At 40.6% G+C, this 21,809-nt stretch overlaps 1 long non-coding RNA gene across 3 annotated transcripts in view; it reads left to right on the top strand.

The window, feature by feature from the left end:
- The window catches only part of LOC107516423, a 184,042-nt gene that overhangs the window by 107,540 nt on the left and 54,693 nt on the right, over window positions 1-21,809 (top strand). For 2 of the 3 annotated variants that reach the window (XR_001598293.2, XR_001598294.2), the window contains exons 2-3: window positions 2,896-3,658; window positions 20,194-20,315. This is a non-coding gene — a long non-coding RNA (uncharacterized LOC107516423). The remainder of the gene's footprint in view (window positions 1-2,895; window positions 3,659-20,193; window positions 20,316-21,809) is intronic. The other variant, XR_001598296.2, reaches the window with a different exon arrangement.

A 21,809-nucleotide genomic window follows, 5' to 3' on the forward strand; every position in this document is an offset into this window, starting at 1 on the left:
CCTATATTCAAAAGATTCTTGAAACAATGGGAAGTTCAGCTTTTTACCAATAATTTCTATCAGACTCTGATCAAAGCAAAGGCTCTTGTTTACTGTTTATATTATAATGAACAGAATTGCAGAGAGGGCAAATTAATAGGAAGCAAGGCATACAATGTAATAGGAAATGAAAACAGACTATGGAATGAAATATTACAGCCTTAATAACAAGAGATATATTGGAAATTTATATTGTAAATGAGAATACCAAATGGATATGTATCTGAAAAAAATGAAATATATAAATATTGTCTTTTTGCAATTGTCTGTTTCTCCATTCTTCCTTAATCTTTGGTGAATGCCAACAGTGGGAAGGTGTAGGAGCTAGAATTTATTGAAGTGCCAGACACTGTGCTGAGCACTTTACTTGCTGTGTTTTGTCAGTTTTCATGATTACTTCAAGAACTGGGTATTTTTATTACCATTTTCTAAATATAGAAACTGGAGTTCAGAGATAGTAAGTAATCTATTTAAAGTTACACAATTAAGAAGTAAAAGAACTATTTATTCAAGTCAGTTTTATTCAGAGACTTGTGTTCTTTACCTTATCTCTCTTTGCTGTCTTCAGGAGAGAAATAGGCTAGTAAAAATATGCATACTCAATTAGTAATGAATGCATGGGCTCCCTGAATTTTTATGTCAATACTACTGTAATTTTGTTATAATATACTATGAGCTATATATAATATAATATAATATATAAATTCTATAAATAATCATTGTTATACTGTTTATCATTATGTAAATAATTTCTTATTATTAGGTGTTGTTTTAGGGGTCAGAGATTAGTCACACATAGGTCCTATCATTAATGAAATCTCCATAGCTAGAGGAGTAATATGATACTGATATATATAACCACAATTCGAAATGCATTCTGGGGGGTCAGAGCATGGAAAGCCTTTACCTGGGAAAATAAAAGAAGTCTTCAGGGAGAAGGTGACTTTTGAGATGGTCATTGCAATAGGAGTTGAATCTGAACTTGTAGAAATTAGAAAGAGGGCATTCTAGGAAAAGGGAACGGTTTGAGAAATAAAAAAGAAAACTACTTTTCAGTGAGTGTCTTAGTTTGCTCAGGCTGCTGTAACAAAATACCATAGACTGGGTGGTTTAAACAGACATTTATTTCTCACATTTCTGGAGGCTGGGAAGTTGAAAATCAAGGTGCTATCAGATTCTGATCTTGGTGAGACTCTTCTTGGCTTGTAGACTGTTGTCTTCTTGCTATGTGCTCATGTAGCATTTCCTCAAGCAAGTATGCAGAGAGAGTAAGAGAGCTCTGGTATCTCTTCCTCTTATAAGGGCACTAATCCCATCATAAGAGTACCACCCTCATGACCTAATCTAAAACCTAAATGCCTCCCAAAGGCCCCACCTCCAAGTACCATTACATTGAGGGTTAGGGTTTTAACATATGAATTCAGGGAGCACACACATTCAGTTCATAAGAGTAGACATCCATGAGGTATAAGGAATGTTGAATACGTCATTTCATTTAATTCCTATAAGAGCTCCACTGGATGGTGGTGTTGCTTGTTCCATAAGCTTATAAGACACAAAATTTTCAAACTGAACTCAACACTTCTTTGTCCCTCCTCCCACTCATCCCCCTCATTTCCTGTATTTCTACCCATGTATCCATTGGACAGAAATGGATTCTGTCCTCTATGCATTCTGTTGCCAAGCCTGACTCCTGCCCATAAATCTCGACTCCTCCCTCTCTGCCTCTCAACCTTGTAGAGCCTGGTTGGTGTGACCCTCTAAACGGGTCTGGAATCCACCCACTGTCCCGGACCCTGGCTGCCATTACCTTGGTTCAGGCTACCGCCGGCACTCATGCCCCATTGCACCACCTTCTATTAGCTGATCTTGCTGCTTCCAGTCTTGCCTTCCCAGCCCATCCTCATTCAATATATTCCCCACACAGAAGCCAGAGATCATTCTAGAATGTAGATTTGGTTCACTTCTTCCCTGATTAAAACTCTGTGACTGCTCTTCGTTTCCCTTAGAATAAAGGATTCCTGAACAAAGCTTAAAGAGCCTTCATGATATGGCCTTTGCTTCCTTCCTGAGTGTCATTGTGGACCATTCTCTCATCCCACATCCATCCTCATCACTCAGGTGTCCCTCAGTTACTGTTCTGCACCTCCTTTTTGACTGCCCCCACCCACCCACTTTACTAGCACCAAGGCTGAGCTCCCATCTCCCATTCCTTCACTGTAACCCAAAGGGTGGGCTCCAGGATAGCAAGAGCCACAGCTATCTGTTCACCAATCAATATATTTCAAATGAATAACTTGATTTTTAAAAACTGAGGCAGAGAGAGTGTAAAGAATTTTCTCAAGTTCAAATAGTTAATGATAGAGTTGGGGATCAGAAAAAAAATATGTATTCAAATCTAATGCTTTTCTCATAGCATCATGATGTCTTTTATAGATGACTGAGTGTGGGGCATTTAGTAATTCATTTTGGCTGGATCACAGCATGCACATAAGAAGGCTCTGGGAGACAAAACGGGAAAAGAAGGCTTTAATCATATTGCTTATGGCCTTGTGCCCTAGGTTAAGGAACAGGATTTTATTTTGCAGACACAAGGGAATCATAGATGAGTATAGAAGTGACAAGAGCAGAGTAATTAGGTTTCCTTGTGCCTTTCAAAAGTGAAAATGAGGGCAGAGGAACACAACAAGAAATTCGGGGTTTTGCCATGATCTTTATCTATAAAATAGTACTACCTACTTCATATGACTTTTTTGAAAATGAAAGTAAATAATGTATATAGAAATGCTGTGTAGCTATATACCTCTTTATAAGTGTCATTATAGGTTTTTTTTTTTCCCTTAATGCTTTTTAAAGGACCTGTTCAGCTTTGTAGTTACTTCTAGAAGACTCTGAATAGACCCTCTGAGGAGCCATTCTTTAAAGGTTGTGTTCAGGCCATAAATGAAGCTTTCAAGCAACTAGGAAGTTACAGACCTGTTCCAGGAGGAAAGATAAGCCACCGACTGGAGTAGCTGAAATTTTCCAGGTGACAAACTGGGGATGGGGACAAAAAAGGAGGGAGGTGCTCTTGTTGATGGGAGATCCCTCACTAGGAACAGCTATAAAAAGACACTGCTGCAACTCCTGTGAGAAAATCAACTGGAAACCAGCCTTGGGAGCAGCATGGAACATCATGAAGTAGGGATCCTATTGTTCGAAGGCTTCTGGCCTATGCCGTCTACTCAGCCTGACTGTGAAGGGAAAGGAGAGCTGTACTAATTATCAGCTCATGATCAGCCAAGAGGGTAACTGGAAATAACTGTTCTGATGTAAATAATAATGATAACTGTTGTTGTTGTTGTTGTTGTTACACTGACTAAAGAGAGTAAAAGACAAAATTCAAGACCTAGACACTCTGTTTAAGAAGGTGTACCTGAAAAAAAAGGCTGCATGTAAGACCTCCTTTGGCCCAGGGAGCTGAGAGTTTTGCAGGTGGTCATTGAGAGTGAACTTGGGACCCAGGTCATCTGAGGAAGGCCTGCTGAAGGGATTGCCTTTGGACCCACTGTTCGGATAAAGGAAGAGTGGACTGTTCAGAAGCTCTGGTCAACTGGGTCAAGTCTTGGACTTAAGAGAGGTATTTGCAGGATTTCTGTAACCTTTACTTGTTTCCTACTGGTATTAAGAACTGCATGCAAAATTAGAGAAACCAGTTTTCAGGAACAGGTAAATTAATTTGCTTTTCTGGCATTTCCTAGCAAAGTAATGCATTATGCAAATAGCTGGTGAATTCGCTGGAACCCCCCCAAACTGTTGTCCCCGTGACTCAGCTCTGAACTGTAGGTCTTCCTGGCCCAGTATGAAGCAGGTAAGGTGGAAAGGCACCAGCGCACGAGTCAGATGTTGTGAGTTCTATTCCCAGCTCTTCTAAGAATAAACTGACAATGATTTCTACAACCAACCAGTTTTCCAGATGGCACTCAAATTTTTTCTAGCATCTTGGCAATGAATATGACTCATCATCTAGTCTAACAGGTCCTCTCATGTAAAAGCCGCACATGTAATTATGACCAAAACTTTTACACGATTTTTCCAAGAATTAAGTTTAAACACATTGCCAAGGAGAAAATGTTGCACATGAGTGTCACAGGCAAGATTTCCCTATGCTCCCTAAGAAAAGAATATAAACAGAGCTGATTCTAATTACCCCCGTTAGAGAGTGTCCCAAACCAACGTGGGCTTAAAATGATTACTTCTTTCAGTCAAATTAAACTTCTTCGCAAATACGACTGAGAAAACTGCCCTTTAATTCAGATCTAGTTTAAATTATTTAAAGAATCTCCTTTCTCAGTTCATCGGACATTAGGTTTAAGAATGAATGAAAATGCTTCATGTGCCACGTAATAGCTGAACAGTGTCTGCGGCGGGCAGCAAGAGCAGCCGGCATTCTGGAAGAGACAGATCAGTGGTCTGGTCTCAACCTCAGGCCTGGGAAAACCATTAACCAAACAACTTGAGTTTTATTTTTAATTTGATACACTGTGTTTAATGCAAAATGTATAGGCATTTTGAGAAACGGTTTGCTCAATCGTGGGGAATGGCTGTAATCCCAGTGGGTTTATCTTGCAGGCTCTGGAGGCTGCTGTTATTTCCTGGTGGGTGTCTAAGGGAGTAGGCAGCAGAATGCAGAGAATCTGGGCAAATGAAGCCTTATGAAGCAGCCCTTTGATTAGATTAGAACAGGCTGCTTTATCCCTGAGGCTGTGAGTTGAGCTGTGGGTGAAGTGCCAAATCAGTTCTTGCCTACTTTGTGACTACTGGGTCACAGCAGGAATCCAGGAGACAGAATTTAAAAGACCCCTCGGCCTGGAGCTGGTAACGTTATGTAAATGCCACCCTGAGAAAGGGGGAGAGCATGTGTGCTGAGGGACATCCACCTCTTAGGCTCACAGGGCCAGTTTCTACATTCTCTTCCTTAACCCAGAAGCAGTCCTAGCATGCCTGCTGTGTGCCAAGCACATGGCTAAGATAAGGTCTCTGATCTGGAAAAACTCATTTTTGGTAGGCGTGATTTCTAGCCAGAAAACAAGGGAAAAAATAAAAATATGATGCTTAAAATATATAGAAAATTCAGTGGGAGCATGAAGGACAGTGTGACTCGATATTTGGGAACACCGATTTAACTCTTTGTGGCAAACATATTGCATGCAATGCTCTGTGCTGGGTGCCAGTGATGGGCAAGACAGGATCAGTCTTACCCGCATGGAGTCTCCAGTCTAGTGAGCCAAGAAGGATTTTGAGAGATGAGTTGGGTTGCATCATGTGAAGAAGAAAGAGAAAAAGGAAAGGAAATGGGTAAAGACAGACAGACAGACAGAGAGGATGTTTGAGGCCATCTTTCTTTTGTAGGCCAGGGCTTTGAATTTGTTTTTAACCTGTAGAAACTAGAAGCCAAAGAAAGATTTAAACAGGGGGGAAAACTTAAGCATATCCACATTCTAGAACTATTCCTCTAGCAGTCAGAGAGAAAGGAGGACGGGTCGAACGTGAGGTTACTGTGGCCATTCAAGGGGGCAGCACTTAACAATTCGAATTGCCACAGAAAAGTCAAGAAGGGCAATGACCTAAATAAAGCAGGTCACTGGATTTGGCAGTTAGGAGGTCAGCGAGTACCTTCCAGAGGGTGCACTGGGTGCAACCTGATTGCCCTCGTTTGAAGGGTAATTTACAGGGAAGCAAAGCGAAGGCTCTAATTGTCCAGAGCCCAGTTGCTTTTTTTGTGGTTGTTACTCAGTCCAGTGAGTGTGGTTTGCTTTATAAGGAAAAAAAAAACCCAAGTATAACAGGAGTCCTGATGGTCCTAGAGAGTTATATTTTGATTTGCAGTTGTGTTGGCTGGCATGAGGTTTGTCCTTTTAACTGTGAGGATCCAAGCATCTCCGAGGCAGCCTTTATTCAGCTCAGTTTAGGTTGGCTGCTTCCTTGAGTTTGCAGGGAGTGTTCTGATTTTAGAGTTATCAGAATGCCATTTACACATCATTCCCTTGTCTTCAGGTACTTTCTTCATCTTCTGAGTAAGAACTGAGAACACCCTCCCTGAGTTCTTACAGTAGGGCAGGGAGGAGTTCTCAAATGCTGTACCAAATCCCTGATAATCCATTGAAAAGTCTGTAAAGGTGGAGTTACACCCAGGGGACTTATCTTGTGATTGCCAGTTCTGTTTCTCCACCCAGTGATAGAGCCAGCCTGTTTTTCTGACATTATGACCCAGCTAGCTCTTTGCTATAATCAATGTTTCCATTCTTTTCCAAAATAAACATGTTGACCATCATTTGCAAACAAGGAAATGAAAGTTTTCCATTGCTAGATGCAGTGCATATATTTTCGAAAACAAAGAATTTAGCAAAGGAATTTAATCTAATCTCTGGTTACTTTGTAATTTGTCTGGGACATTAGACTTTAGAAGGTAATTTTTTTTTTTCTTTTACATTAAGTTAAATTCTCCCCCACTTCACCCCCATTCTCTCCTGGCTTTGTTCAGAATTATGGAGCAGAGTGGCTTGAGGAGAATAGGACTTTATTGTATCACATTTCGGGAATGAGCCATGAGGAAACAGGAGCCAAGCCTGGAAATGAAAACGTCCTTGTAAATGACCGACAGAAAATAGGAGTTAAAATGCACAACTGCTGTTGTGCCAGAAAATTGTCTGCCCTCTCTGAACAAACCAGGGAGTGCTAGTTTGTATTTATACGAGGTTTTTAAAATAATAAATGCCATTCTCTCCACTCAAATGAAATGTAATTTCATAACTGTTTTGAAGATAACCCTACCTTTTCGTATCCATAGAAATGAATAGCTTTATACCCCTGAAAATCCCAGATATCATACCTGTTTAATGTGAACAGGGTTTGTTTAGTCTGGGTTATTAGTAACTTTATTTCTGAAAGAAATAACTGATTAAGAATTGCACAGATGTCATGATCAAAGCTTACTTCTTGTTCATCAAGGGTGTCAGATGCAGGCAAGCTGTTTATGTGTCCACTGGGCTAAATTAGTATACCATTATCGCTTCAGTAAAGCTTAGTTATTACTGTGTTCTCTGCTAAAGAAACCAATTAGAATATCTGCTGGACGGTATATTAAATGACACTATTTAATTAAAGCCTAATCTCTCTCTGAATGAACAATATTTTAAATTATTGTACATTATTTTCATTCAATTACTGCAAACCTCTGTCCATTTTTAAGTGTGGAAAAAACTCATTTGGCACCCTGACTGCCGGGAAGAATAATTGCTGTTCTGTGCTGTGTTTGCTGCTCAGTGCCCAGTAACAGTCAACTCAGGACACACATCAATTCAGGAGCTCTTTTAGTTTTAAAATATTTCGGATTTGTTTCTCAAGCTTCCAGGCAGCAAAGGGCCCTATTCTGTGACTGCAAATGGTTCCCTCCAAGGACTAGGGATCATGGACATCTCTAAAAAGAATATCTTTAGAGGAATAAAGCCATTAAAGAAATACAATTTCCATGCCAGAAGCAGAACTGTATAACCGACAGGATAGCAACTCTTTTCAAATGAGTCTCTCATAAGGGAATGCGAGAATTAAAACAAACTCAACAGTGAACTCAAGAGATAACCTCTAACAGAAAGAAAAATTCACATGTTAGGAGAGATGAATTAAAAAGAGGTAACCATTTAAAAAAAAAGTTAGGGGAATGCCAAATGGGAATAGATTTTTTTTCCTTGTAGTCATTTAACTATGGAAAAATGTTAGCACACATTTGAATAGCAAAGAGCAAGAACCACTAGCCCAATACCAACAATATGCTGTTTCTGTAGCTTTGCAATGTCAAGGAATATAGTGTGTGGATATTGTGTGTTTACCAGACTATTAGGTCATATCTAAGATCCCAGAGAAGGAAAGTAGCAGTGATATATTCCAGTTATAGAAACACAGATCAGAAACCCAACTGCGAGTGAAAAGGTTAGAACTCAACCCTGGGACCTAGCACCATGCCTTACACAAAATCTTTTGCAACTTTATTTTAATTTCTTGAGGTTATAATCCAAATGTGTGAAATCAATGGTACAAAGCCTAGTTGACCTCTGTATCTTGACTAGTTCTTGGTAAGTGTGGCCTGTTCGAATCCAGATTTTGACTTGAGGAATGGTACTAGTACATGGTGGTTATAAAGATGACCAAAGCATTGTGCAGGCATTCTCCATGCATAGATCATCTTGGTCTATATGTGCAGCTTTGTGGATTTTGTATCTTTGGTGTTACTTTTTTTTAAGACTGTATTTTTTAGAGCAATTTTAGATTCACAGCAAATTTGAGAGAAAAGCTCAGAGATTTCCTACATACTCCTTGCTCCCACGCATGCATAGCCTCTCCCATGATCAACATCCTTCACCCGAGTGGTACATTTGTTACAACTGATGACCTACACTGACACATCATAATCACCCAAAGTCCACAGTTTACCTTAGGGTTCATGCTTGGTATTGTATATTCTATGTGTTTGGACAAATGTATAATGACGTATATTTACCATTATAGTATCATACAGTATTTTCACTGTCCCGAAAATCCTCTGTGGTCTGCCTATCTATACTTGCCCATCGCCCAACTTCTGGAAATCACTGATCTTTTTACTATATCCACAGTTTAGCCTTTTGCAGAAAGTCATATAGTTAAAATCATGCAGTATGTAGCCTTGTCGCATTGGCTTCTTTCGCTTAGTAACATGCATTTAAGTTCCCGCCATGTCTTTTCATGACTTGATAGCTCACTTCTTTTTAGTGCTGAGTAACATTCTGCTGTCTCGATGTACTGCAGGGTTTTTTGGGTTTTTTTTTTTTATCCATTCTGATGTTATATTTTTTGAGGAAAACTCTTAATTTTATATAATTGTTAACTGTCTACATCTAGGAAACACACAATATCTAAGGCCTTGGGCTAGTTATTATGAGTATAGATCAGTTTAGTATAACAGTGAGGCTAAAAGTGTGTATTTTAGTGCCCCTCGTTTATGTATTCATGTAGCAACATTTACTGATCCTTCATGATAGTCAAGATAGGAAAGAAACTCAGCCCAGGAAAATTCAAATTCAAATTCCCAGCCCATCTTTGCTAACCATATAGCATTGAGCAGATTACTTTTCTCCTGTAATGTAAAGTTAAATATATAATGATGTTGCTTTATATAAGCCGGTGTCATTTATCTTCCAAAGATTATAGTTTGACTCAGAGATGGCAGATATATAAATATGGTAATAATTTATTAAAAGCAATACTGTGAACCAGGATGAGTTAATGCTACTTGTGTGTGAGAGTACAGTACCTCCTCACCTCTACATACACACATATACATATACACAAATATAATTTTTTTTTTTTAAATGGAAGCATACTTCCTGTTGAGCATGCTTCCTAATTGGAAGTGACAGTAGGAGTGCTCTCTGCACTGGCAGAGTCTCCAGGATCAGGCCTGGAATTATTAGATGTAATCATCAGGTTGAGTTACTTATACAAAGCCAGTTATTTGCCATCTGCCATTTGGAGATGTGCCCTTAGGCCCTACTTGGATACCAGCCCATTGCTATGCAGCAGGGGAAACATTTCAGTCCAAATAACTTATCTCCTGGGTTTCAAATTCTAATGTGAGAAAGGACTGTCAAATAGATGCTCTGTCTTAATGATAAAGGGGACTATGGGCATTCATTGTCCTTGTAGGCAGAAACAATGGATAGGACATGCCTGGTGGGGGTTTTAAGATCGCTGAAGAATAAAATATTTAGAAAACTTAAACTTGGTTCAAAGATAAATTCTGTAGCAATTTAGCCAGGTGAGAGAAGGAAGTCTTTTTTAAATGCTTCTACCTGAAGGAGGGGTAGTAGGAGATGGGGAGTTGTGAGGTTGAAAATTATCAAACAATGTTGAAATAATATGTGAAGAATGTTATATATAATTCATATTTACTGTGGTCTAACTGAAATAAAAATGTGTGTGTGTGTGGGGGGGCAATATGGAGAAGCTTGGGCAGGCCCTATGGAGTGGTAGGTAGGTAATCATAGAACATCATGTAACCAGAATGATTGATCAGAAAACCGCATCTTTGTTAAAGGATGTATAAGAAAAGAGAGCCAACTATGTGGACTCTGTGTCCACAGTCAATGCAGCTTTTGTGATTATTTAACTCCAACGAATAAAAAGACTGAGGACAAAGTTATTCAGCTGGCAAATGGAGGAGCCAAAAGTCTGAGTTTTTTCCAATGTTGTGTTCGTTTGGTAGGCAAATGGAATTAATCTCATGTGCTCTTACCTCTAGGAAGTTGACTCCCTAATCACTATCTTCTGTTGAACTTCTCTGATCCTAAACCAAATTTTTAACTGCTCTTCGAAGATTTTCGCCTTCATGTTTCTCCATCATCATGAGTGTGGCACGTCTATAGCATTTTGTTTCCTGCCGTGCTCTCCATCCTGCCCCTGACCTCCCAGTCAAGATTCCCTCCTCCAGCCTTCTTACTTCTAATGGCATCATTCTCTAATTGTCCAGCCTCGAATGGCCAGAGTAACCATTGAAAATTTTCTTGCTTACATCATTCTTCTCTACCTTCTCCAACCAGTTCATTTCTAATACACATTTTCTTTTTCATTTCCATGAGTATTTCAGATCTAGACTCTGTAGCCTCATGCTATACAAACCCTACTGCAGTGAACTGTAAACTACCCCCATCTTACCATCTTTTCTTGCTCTGATTCATTCACACATATTGTTGAATAATTCTTCCTAAGTCACTGCTTTTTACCCTGTTACTTCCTTGGTTAAAATCCTTCAATGGCTCCCTAGGGCCCTTGGACCTAAGTATAGAGTCTTATGTATTTATTCTTGTTGAATTTCGTGTCGTTAGGTTTGACTATCATTTTATTCTCTTTGGAAAGGCTTATGTGACTGACCTCTCCTTTAATGAACTTGTAGTGCTTGTAGAACATGCATAACCAGAGTAGTTCTCTGCCCAGCTAGATTATACCTCTTGAGGATAAGGGTCTGGTCTCGGAGTTCTCTTATTTATCCCACAGAATTTAGAGCGAGTGCTTCACGCACACTTAGTGATCCATTAGTTATCAGTTTAGGGATGTGGATGCGACAGTATGGAAATGTGGGAAAGGGACGAAGCAGCCTGGGTAGTTTTGTTATGTGAGAGCCATCCCTTCCTATGCTGGTACCAGCACCTCCCTCCCCACATCCTCAGTTTTTCTCAACCGGAAGCCTGTGGTCTAAGCCAATGACTGAGCATATTCCCTGTCCTGAAGCAGTGCTTCGCTCAGATATGAGGCTGTCTCACCCTTATTGGGTCAGTAATAGTACCAGGGCTAAATACCTCTTGGGGGAAACTTTTTCTTTTGTGTTCCTAAGGTAGGAGTTGATGGAGAACTGTTGGCAGCCTTCCTGCCACCAAGAGGACAGGCCTGTGAGAAGTGGAGCCAGCGGAGAAGGGCGTGGAACTGAGGGGTGTAGAGAAACGTGGTCCTCATGGCTCCACTTGGCTCCTAGACTCAGCCATACCTAAAGGCAATTGAGATGGGAATTTTATGTCCCTTTCTCAAGTCAGCAGAGCCTCCTTTTCTGCTTAAACCAGCTCAAATTGGATATTCTGTTACTTGCACCTGAAAGAGATTTAAGGAACCCAATATCCAGTCCAGTAATTTTTAAGATGTGTTCCCCGGAGCACAGGGAGTCCTCAACGTCTGTCCCCACCGAAGAAGCTCCCCTCCCCCAAGCTATCTCCTTTTGGGTTTCCAGTCTCCACACTGTCATTTTAGGCATTTGGGTTTGAATTTAGGATTCTTTGACTAAAAACCTCTTCATTTTTTTTCTTCCAAACACATATTTATTCTTACCTTTTTATTTAATAGATGAGGGATCTCAAATTCAGAAACATTAAAGTGACTTTCTCAGGTCACACAACTAGCTAGTAGCAGACTAGCGCTGAAACTGAGGTCTCAAAAATCTCGCTCTTCGTAAAAACATAAACAAAGACAAACAAAACTGGTAATAATGGCCAACATTTTACTGAGCACCTTGTCAGGCACTGTGCTGAGCTTTACATGTGTTGTCATATTTAAATCTCCATGAGGCCTTATGAAGTAGACACTACTACCATCTGCATTTTACGGATTTGAGACCTGAAGAGGTTAAGTCAGGTCTTGGTAATATAACTAGTAAAGGGCCAGAGTTGCAATTCTTCCCTAAGGCAACTTGGTCAAGAACTTTTGAAGCATATTTGAGAAGAGCGAGATGGGAATACGTAAAAAGTAGTTGTCCTGTCCCATATTCCCCAGCCAACCCGAGTCCTCCTGCAGCTGTAGAAGACAGCTTTCAGCACACAAAGAGCCTCCTCCTCCAGCACCTGCAGCCCACCTTCTCTGTGGGAAGGCTTTTATCTGTCTGCTCCCCACCCTCTATGAGTACACCAGTGTCGACTGGAAGTGTGGAGCAGCTCAGTTCTCGGGGGCAACCTTCCACCAATGGGGAGTGGAGGCCGGTGGATAATGCCCAGTCCCTCTGTCCTCCAGTGGGGTGATTCTCAGGTGTCTTCCACATGGTTTGTCAGAGGGTCTCCTGGCCCCACAGGTGCCCACATTATAACCTCCTCACTGATGCATGGGTTATTAGCTTTCTTCCTCCCTTATCACATGTTCCTATTGCCTTAATTCTCCTCCCAGAGATCACCAGCCAAATAAACTACTTGTACTCAAGTTTTTGTCTTAGGACTTCTTTGGAGAGGAATCCAAACTAAGACAGTGATTTAGAGAGACATATTCAGAACATCTTCAGCCCTCAAACATTCCATTTAGAAAGGGAGCACTAAAGGAATTCTGCCTTGGCTCTCCTGGAGCGAAGAGGGCAAAAATGTGGAAAAGTAAAGACGAACATTTTCAATGGTAAGAGCTGTAAGTGCAGTTTAAAAAGGAATCTTTAAAATGCAGTACCTTTTGGCACTAAGAGCAGTAACTCCAGAGGGCTGAAGGTAGAGTCTGTGTACCCTCAAGCCTCTGAGTGAGGGGACAACCGGTGGGGAAACGCAGAGAAGATTCCTCCTTTGTCCTGCGGTATGATTCAGTCCTCCCCTCTTTTTGTGCATTCACCTCTTTCAGGCGTTCGGACTTCCCTTGTGCCACAGTAGTTCAAAGGCTCTGACAATGGAAGGTAACGCAAGCACCTTTTTGTGTTTTCAAGGAGCTGCCTATTTGAAGTTTAATCCTTCAGTGCTGGTTCTAATAAGTCTCCCCAAGGAGCTGGTTTAATCGATTTTTATATTCACTGGCCAGATACAAGATTTTGGTGACTTTCTAGAGGCTTTAAAGTCATAATCTCATCATTTTGGGATTTAGGCCTCCCATTTTATTTAGTTTGATTTTTATCTAATGCCTTTTCTAACTGAAAGTGATAGACGACATACATCTGTTTCTTAAAAGAATATATACGTTGAGGTTAATTTGCCTAGACATTTTTTAAGGAAATCTCGAGATGCCTTGAGATAATATTAAACATCTCTCTGCGTGTCCCAGTTAGGGTTGAGAATGGGTGCTCTAGGATCCAGAATGGGTGTTCTCTCTAGTTTGAGGTTTCAGGGAAGGGGCTCTTCTTGGAAGGGCTGGGCAAGTGCAAGGCTAATCAGACTGTGGGCTGTCCCTGCCCAGCTCATGTGTAAGTGGCATCAGAGTCAGAAAACTATTAAATGGTTTGCCCAATAGATTGCATGTGGATGGTCCCTAACAAATATTTACTGGATCAAACTGGATATATATCATAAGATATAACACATCACTAAAAAGTTTACAATTAACATTGAAAACAATTAAAAAGTCATAAGTGAAATAAAAGAGGAGCAATGTCCCTCCAACTTGAATTTGCAGCTTGAGGGTATGGGTTTGTATGAGTGCGTGGTGGTCCCTGTGCACGCACATGTTTCGGGACTTAGTGAATGTATGAGAGTCTCATATCATCTTACCAGACTCTTATGTGCTTCGAACAATGCAACTACCCAGTTTCTGAAGTCAGATGAATTCCCTCCACACTAGACTTTTGAGTTTGCTCGTACTGGGTTCAAATACTGGTTCTCCCTTAGCGGTTGTGCTATCTAGGGCTAGTCACTTAACTTTTCTCAAACCTAGGTTTGAAATTAGGTGATAGTATATCTTACCTGTAGACCTGTAGAAAGCAGAGCCCAAGGCAGGGGTTAAAGTGCTGAAGCTTTATTTGAAAAGCAAAAAGCCAGAGCCATGCAGGCAAAGAGAAAATGGGAAGAGAGATGAGGAAAGATGAGAACCATGTGATGCAATGCACTACTGTCCCTGCCACCACTTTACAGTAAGTTAGTTGTTCAACAGAAGTATTCACTAGAGAGCCTATGATCAGAAACCACATCTCAGAGCCATTCCTGGAAGGGGAAAGGAGAGCGATCTATTCATTCGCTTCCTTCCTAGCTCCTCTCTCCTGTTGGTCAATGTTTACCTCATTGGCAATGACTTCTCCCCATCTTCTGAGCTGTGTCATCTAGCCCCTTGGCAACCGCTCAGGAGGCTGATCATCTATCTGTAGCCTGGCATTTTATCTCAGTGTGCCCGTGGAAGGAACCTCAGAGAAGACGAGGCTCAGCATGCGTGTCGTGGACGCCGTTCAGCCAGTGGCACTGGGCAAGGGCCCCAGAGATGCTGTCAGCAGTGGTAGTGTCTGAAAGATGTCATTAGGAAGAAGGAGGTGGTCAAGAGAATTGGGAAACCACACAATCTGTGCCCAATACATACTGTTACCTACCTCGGTGGACTTTTGTCATAATTGAGTTCATGAAAAGTATTGAGTACATTACAGTGGACTCTGAAATAGATGACTTGAGGTGATTATTTGCTTTGCCACTTGTCAACTATGTAAACATAGGCAAATTACTTACTTTAAACCTCAGGAGCCTCATTGTAAAGTGAAAGATAATAATTACACTGATTGTCTGGAGTTGTTGGGAGTACGTCATATGGGGTAAGTGGTCCATAAAATGGCCAGCGATGGTGGTGATGATTAAGAATCGACAGTGCTTTCATGTAAAGCAAAAATTTTCTTCCCTGGATTTCTGGATTCCTAAACCAATTCTTCTTTAATGTCAATTATGTAAAATTGTCTGTGAGGAAATCATTGGTATCTGGCATTTTTCAATGTTGTTTCCTATTGCATTGTTGTTGTGGTTGGATTATATTAAACTTGATTTTAGTTTTTCTCAAAACCTTGGTTACTGGAAATTTACCCAGTGTCTGAACAGGACAGCAGTGACTACTCTAAGAGTATACCCACACAGACCATCAGGCAGCGAGATTGCCTAATAAATCTTGAGGCTAGTCTGAAGTTTAATGGCTTTGAAGGCAGCCAGAGTTGGCCAGTCATCCCAAGACACATCAACCTTATTAATAAGATTTTTGTGGAGTCTTTATCTATTTATGCATCAGCGGGCACCACAGCAAAAGAACCCATCTCCATGCTGCCCATGAATGTATTCGGTTCCTAGTTTCTGCAATACTTTCCAAGTACAGACGAATTTGTGTCCTCGACTGTGGGTGAGCTAAGTGATCACCATCACTCAGAGCTGAAATGTCTTTCCTTATGAAAAAATAACTTATTAAATGTATTTGACTTTAGCCACCTTATGTGTTTTCTTGGGAGAAACTGAAACAAGTCACTGAAACTACTTGATTTATATCCCAAATTCACTAGATCTATAGGACAAATCCCAGCAAACCAGATGTGAGTGGATTCTGAGTACCTGTGAAAGCTACCTCTGATGCACGACAGCAGGCATGGAGGTGCAGGAGCCAGGGTATTTCCTGTAAGGGTGTACACAAAGCCATTCTCTCAGCCTGAGATAGTCCTGTCTCTCCCTGCATGCACCCATCAGCCTGTAACAGACCCCTAACTACAGACCCAGTCATATATACACACACATACACATACACACAGACCTCTCAGGTGTTTCCAAAATATGTTATTTACCTGGACTAAAAAAAGCAATTCTATATCAGGGGAAATAATTTTCTAGCTGGCTAACGCAGCTACATAGCAAGAAGGTACTAGAGACTGGTTAAAACCATGGATCTAGAATCACTCAGACAGGAGTTAGAATCTTGTTATGACACTTACTACTTTATGATCCTGAGCAAGCTACCAAGTCTCTGTGATCCTTAGTTTTACTAAGTATAAAATAAGGTTGATGATGATGATATACCCCTTAGGAAGTACTTACAGTGCCCTGAGAACGGAGCTACGTGCTTCGTGTACTTTCTTTCAACCATTTTCACAATTCTTTGAGGTATATACTATCACAGTAGACAGTGCTAAGTTGTAGTTTTTATAAGGCCTGCTATAAACGCAACCATCACTGTTACTCCAGAAAAAAATTTCATTCCCAGTCCCAGACACGGCTGCTAGAATGTGACAGATATTCTCACCTGCTTTCTTGAGGCACCAAACCCTTTCTTTTTTTGTTCCAGTGTTATATATACCTTAGATGTGCTGATATAAAGAATATTTTATTTTGTAATTCATTTTTCTGAGGGTTTTATAGTGCATGCAATTCTGTCTTACATTATTTAGGGATGTTGATCTGCTCTATCCTAGGTTTATGTAATGAAAAGATCCAGATCAAATATTGCTTTAAAACTGAATGAAACTTTAAAAACATAAACAAAAATAAAAGCAACAGTGACAAAAATAATCCTCCCAATAATCCTGTGAAAGTTTTCTGGCTTAGGTATTGAATTTTCCTGACATTGTCGGGAGATGTTGTAATTCAAGCTGTTCTTTGTGCAGAAATAGCTTTGTGACACAGGCTCTATTTTACCAGTGATCTGTTCTATTAATGCAGCTGCCTGAAGAGCAGCAGTCCTGATCGAGACAAGGCAGTCAACCTGTGGGAAGGTGAAATTTCTACCGCCGAAGACAATATCCATTCTACCCGTGGCCATAATTTATTAGTAGTTTGGGTAGTAATTTAATTTAACCTGTAATGCATCGCTTTCCAAATTACAGTATGCTAAACATCTAGAAAGCTATCTTACACAATCAAACAGGCTGCAGCAACCTTGGAGTGTTAGTTACTGGCATAATGAAGCATTTTTATTACAGGTAGTTTCAAGTATTGCATTATACTCCAAACTCCTGAACACATCCGGAGAAACATCACAGAAACAAAATTATGCATTCTTTCCCAACATGGCATAATTATTTTAGTTAAAAATTATAACTTTCTGCAACCTATTAATTGAGACTTTTTGTAAAAAAATCAGGCACAGTCACATGTAAGTATTTGCAATGTATAACTATCTTAATTCCCATAGGGAAGTGGATATATGTGTAAATAACCTAAGCCTCAGAAACTCTGCACTGCTTTTAGTACAAACGTGACAGCAGAATGACTTGACTCATTTGGGAGCTTTGAGGGACAGGAGTTTGTTTGCTTACTTTGGGGAGATTCGGTTCGGGGGTGTTGTTTGGACGAGTCCCTCGTCGAGCATTCTGAGCGTAAAGCCCAGTTTGAAAACACTCTGGTATCCTCTCTTGCATGCGATAAGGCCAGGCAGAATCCAGCTTGCGCATTGGCCTGTGTGACCTTACAAGGTTTCTTCTGAGTTTAAGGAAATCTGTTCTGAGAGACCACTCTATCCCTAAGCCAAGGCTGATGAAGAGAGAGGGAACCAGGGTTGCTGTCTTCAGCCAGCTCAGTAAAATGGTAAGAAGAGGATTTGCAAACTTAGTGCAAATCAGAGTCACAGAGGCCCTGTAGAGCCTGTTAAAAACACTGATGCCCGGGGGCCCAGCCTATAGATATTTTGACATAGGAGTTTTGTCACAAAGCCTGGAATTATATATTTTTCGGTCAACTTTATTGACGTATAATTTACAAACAACAAAATAGATTCATTCCAGCACTCAGTGACTCCTAGCAAACTTGAAGCACCTTTAGGGTTGTGTCTTACCCTTTTTCAAGCACTGAGTTATAAGCACAAGGTAGATGCTCTGTGGATATTTAAATAAATTCTCAAACACCAAGATTTATTTTTATACACTTTATAAACTGTGTTATATGTACATTCTTATATTGGCTTCCTTTCCCTAGTTTCATGTGTTATTGCCACTATTAAAATTTAAGTTTGTAAGTGTAGACACAGAATCTATTTCTTGGTATAGACCTTCCCCTTTCTTTCAAATACATAGAATAACACCCTGAAGCTTGTGGGTTTTCCCCCTGGGGCCTGCGGGTTTGCCTAATGGGAACCACAGAATGTCACTGAGGTCCTGTTAGGTCTTTTTTGACAGATGAGGAAACTGAAGCCTCAGAAAGATGAAGTAGCTTGCCCAAGGACAGTCAACCGATAAGTGACAAAAAAAAAAAAAAAAAAAAGGCTGAAAATTAGGCCTTAGTATGGCTAGCATTCAAATTTTCGATGCTGGTTGCAAGGTTAAGTGTAGAGCTCTGAATGTAGATTTGCAATTTATGAGCGAGTAGGTGTGGGTGGGATGGGGCATGGGGTTGGGCCTGGGAGGCTGGGCAGTGGTGACCTTTAGTGCCTCACATCTCCTGAATAGGAGTCCTTGTTTGCTAGTCCTCACAGGCCTTTTCTTGCTCCTTCAGTGTACGTATCAGTCATTCCCTTAAAACAGTGACACTCATTATAGCTGGCAAACAAATGGTCAGGAACTAGGCAACTCCGATTATTGAACTCAGCATGTGAAGTCATTTAATCAGAGCTCACAGGACTGAGAGACAGTATTAAAAAAGCAATAGGCACCCTGTCTGGTCCCCAGAATGAACCCTTTTCAGGAGAGAAGAGAGCTTATATTATTTATTGTGGCAGGAAGAAGATATACTGTAGTATTTCAATGAGAAAGGGACTAGACGGTAAGAACTCGGAGACTAGGATTCCATTCCTGATTCTTTTTTCAGTTTAATTTTAGAATAATTAATTATTTGTATAATTCAATTTCTTCTACAGTAACAGAACCACTGCTATTATCTCTCATGCTACTGCCCTGTAACCTGGGGCAGTACTTCTATATCATCTTGCATTCATCCAGATTGTTGCAGTTACTGAAGGACCAAAACCACTTGTAGGTGGTATCAACTGCAAGGTGTATGCCATCATGGCAGTTCCACTGAGCACACAGATACACTTAAACGTGTGCATACAGCTTCTAAGCCATACGCGCACATTTAACAAGTAATGTTGTGTTCACCACATTGCCTTTTTCTTCATGGTACAGGCAGACTTTTGTTAAATATGAGATTATAGGGGATGAAGCCCTGGGCTGGGAAATGCAGTGATTGGTAAATACATTGAAGACTGTTTCAGAGATGCCAAAGGTGGCAACAGTCCTTCCTTCGTGTCATTTCGAGCTTCGTTTGGTCACCACTCGAGAAGGAGCCGTCAGAGCTAAGTGTGCACGGGAGCAGGAGGCTGCAGGGGGCAGCCAGCCTTCTTACCAGCCACCCTTGCTTGCAGTGCGCACACACGTGGTTCCGCACGCTCCCTTTCTGTCTCCCTAGAGGTGCTGCTAAAACATATAACATTATTTGGAAGACACATGCTCTGTTTCTCCTCAAGAATCTTTCATATTCTTTTCTTAAAAAAAAAAAAAAAAAGTTAACACTTCCACATGACAGATTTAAAGAAATAAATGCACAATCGTGGGAAATAGGACACATAAACTTCTAGTATATGTGCTGCCAAACCGAGCACTAGGACACAATTTCTAAATGGCCACATGGAATACGCTTTCCTCAAAACATACACAGGCATGGGCTAAAATCTAATGCCTCCATTAAATAAAAATAATTTTGCTTGAACACTACCCAGAAAGCCCCACGTGTACTTTTTTTTGTTCCATTTTTCTCTTTCAGCTCATTGTCTCTCAGAGATAGCTTTACGAGGCTGCCTATTAGCCACACATTGCATAGACAGCCAAGCTTGGTAGTAGGCAGTGTAGATTGTGCAGAAATTGTTAAAGATTCAACTCACTGTTATGGTTCGTGCAGCCTTCAAGAAGCCCAGACCTTGAATTAGATCTTTTAATTGGGCTTGATGAGGATTTTAATGTGCACCGTTTCTCTTTTTTCACTTGAGCTGAACTCTCTGGGGTCTGATGTCAGTGAAGGAAACTGGAGTTATTCGCCCTGCACAAGACACCATATTCTCACTGCTCGGATCACAGGACCTAGAGGGAAAGCAGGGCTAACGGGTCAAGGGTAAGTGGTGAGCATTAATCATGTCGAATAGAATCACAGAATCATTAAGTCGCTCTTTTTTTTGCTCTCATATGAGTTTCTTTTTCTGTCTTTCCTTTCTATTTGTCTCTTTTTTTAAAATCTATTTTTTCTTTATTTTCCCTCAGAAAAACAAACAAACAAAAACATTTAAAAGACAGATTTTAAGAACTCTAACCAAGAAAATCCATTCCCAGGAAAAACCATCCTGAACTACAACTTGACGTTGGGCCTGGCACAGCTAAGGAATGATGTTTTTAAATATTCTGATCAGGGGCTTAGAAACAGATTTAAAACTTCAGCCCAGAAGAGTATGATTAACTTCGAGCGGATGTGGTAGTTCTAGCCACGTAATTTTAGACATTCTAATTGGCAGTTTAAAAATAGCAGACTTGCAGCCTCCTCTTCTGTATTATTCCCTTTGACTGTGCATTGTATTTAAGGAGCCTTAAGGTTTCTGGGGTCAGCCTGGGAACTATGAGTCTATGGGTCCTCCTCTACTATTTCCTAGGCCTGCTCAATTCTGCCCTGAAATACCACAAGGGTAATAAAACCTTGTGTTTTCTTAGGAATGCTCCCAGCCTCCAGCTCATAGATATTTCTTTCTCTTCTCTAATAACTAGGTGCTCAAGGGATGTACTTCAATGATGATATTCAATTAAATCCATTTCTGGGCACCTTAAGCTTCTAGCTGAACCACATCATTTTCTTGCCAGGTAATAAGTACCTTAGGATGTCATCAAGGAAAGGAAAACACTGATTTCAAACAACCAATTATTTAGCAAATTCTTTCTCATATTTGTGTAAGCCAGTGTTCATAAGCTAAAACAAATGTTTGTTCCTTTTCTACTGTTTCAGTTGGCAGCAAGATAACATATTAGCAGACATACCTATGACAGAGCTGCATTTTTCCCCTTTGCATTTCCAAGGAGCCCTAAGAGTCGTGTCTGGTCAGACATGAAGTTGCTCATTTTTACCTAATTTCAGACTCTGAGTTTCCTTTCTGGGAGACACTTGCTGCGTCACTGAGGGAGTGGGAAGCAGGGGTAAAATAAAACGCTTTGAGCAGTGGAGCTGCCTGTGGCAGTTCCAGTTCCCTTGTCCTGAGCAGAGGGCTTGGTGGGACCTGTGTTGGGGGATTCTCAGTTGGTACCCACATTCCCTGTGAGATGTGGTTTATCATCCCTGCTTTGAATTTTGTTAATAGGGAATCTTGCAGTTTCCCAACCAATGAGGCCACAAATCTATAAATCCTAGAGTGCCAAATCTCTGGAATAGCAAGCATCTGCTCTCTAACCTACACTAATAAATTTCCCTGCTCATTGGCATCCAGGGCTTCAGTGCACAGAGAACACTGCTATTTTCAGGGCACCATTCCTGCTCTTTCTCCTCAAACAGCCTAGCATTCACTGCTTTCTCATACCTGAAACCTCTTATGATGCACCACTTTTTTTTTTTTTTTTTCTGGCCGGCTGG

Source organism: Rousettus aegyptiacus, unplaced genomic scaffold (genome assembly GCF_014176215.1).
Source record: "Rousettus aegyptiacus isolate mRouAeg1 unplaced genomic scaffold, mRouAeg1.p scaffold_m13_p_3, whole genome shotgun sequence".
Taxonomy (NCBI): domain Eukaryota; kingdom Metazoa; phylum Chordata; class Mammalia; order Chiroptera; family Pteropodidae; genus Rousettus; species Rousettus aegyptiacus.